Source organism: Microcebus murinus, chromosome 20 (genome assembly GCF_040939455.1).
Source record: "Microcebus murinus isolate Inina chromosome 20, M.murinus_Inina_mat1.0, whole genome shotgun sequence".
NCBI classification, from domain to species: domain Eukaryota; kingdom Metazoa; phylum Chordata; class Mammalia; order Primates; family Cheirogaleidae; genus Microcebus; species Microcebus murinus.
The window spans coordinates 13560626-13561785 of record NC_134123.1 but is presented as its reverse complement, the minus strand read 5'-3'; the positions used below and the strand labels follow the sequence as shown (position 1 = coordinate 13561785).

Below are 1160 nucleotides of genomic sequence, written 5' to 3'. Positions count from 1 at the left end.
TCATCAAAATCCATTTTCTTCTCTACTGCACGCTAAGCTACATTTTCCAACTTTCCCTGCAGTTAGGTGTAGTGATACAATTAACTTCTGGGCAACAGAATACAAGCATAAATGTTGTGAGTCCTTCCAGATGAGCATGTTTAGGAAGTAGGTAGTCTTCCACATGGGCCCTTTCCTGATCAGTGGTTAAATAGAGAACACACCAAAGCCACTGCAGAATGATGGAGCCATAAAAGGTAAGAGTCTGGGTCTTGGTTTGATTTCAAAAGCACCACTCTGTCCCCCCAACCAGGCACCCATTAGACTATATTTAAATAAGAAATCAACTTTAAAATACTTGCCTGGGAGATACCATGATCACAAAGGCAATTTTCCAGGGTGTGGCTTATCCATTGCACTAAGGAAGTGCTGATCCCTGAAATTTTCCCAAATGTGGGAAACTCAACTGCATAATTTGTGGTAGTGGGGGACAGTGTTTGCACTTTCCCGTAGAAAAATGAATGTCAGTGGCTTAACATAATAAGATATTTTGATAACTAGCTATAACATTTATGTAATGGTAGTTACTCTCAGGGGCTTAACAGAGTATGGAACTCAGATTGTGTGATTCTGAAGACCAAGATACTAACGACCATGCTATTCCTACTTCTAAGCTTAATGAATATGCCTCCCTCACTAGAATCCTGAACACTACCCTCCATTCCAAATTAACTGGCAACTGTCTTGTTACTATGTTGATTAAGGAACTCAATTAGCAAATTACTCTCTATCTCCAGTAAAAATAAAGATATATATTTACTATTTGAAAAATCATAAATACAATATTTTCAAGAGAAGGGAATATGAAAGTTATCATTCAGCAGCCTTTGATTTGAGCCTTGAGTACTTGAGATGAATCACTCAAGCAATATGACAAATTTGATAAGGTTTATGTATACTTCTGTCTCCAGAATGTATACAAATATAGTATTTTTCACGCATTCCCAGGTCTATAGAAATGGACTTAGGACCCCTGACACATTATATAATTCACACAGAAGGTTAGTCTGGTAGTTGTTTTACTATTAATAGTTAAATAGTAATAATTATAAACTATTAAATTATTTTATAATCATTTAATCATTAAATTAATAAATATTTAATTTTACAGATGAAAAACA

General features: G+C 35.1%; 1 non-coding gene across 1 annotated transcript; it reads left to right on the top strand.

Annotated features, from left to right (window-relative positions):
* The first annotated feature begins 333 nt into the window (after positions 1 to 333).
* Positions 334 to 491, top strand: LOC142862971 (U1 spliceosomal RNA). The gene has a single exon (XR_012913864.1). It is a non-coding gene; the product is annotated as a U1 spliceosomal RNA (small nuclear RNA).
* The last annotated feature ends 669 nt before the right edge of the window (positions 492 to 1160 follow it).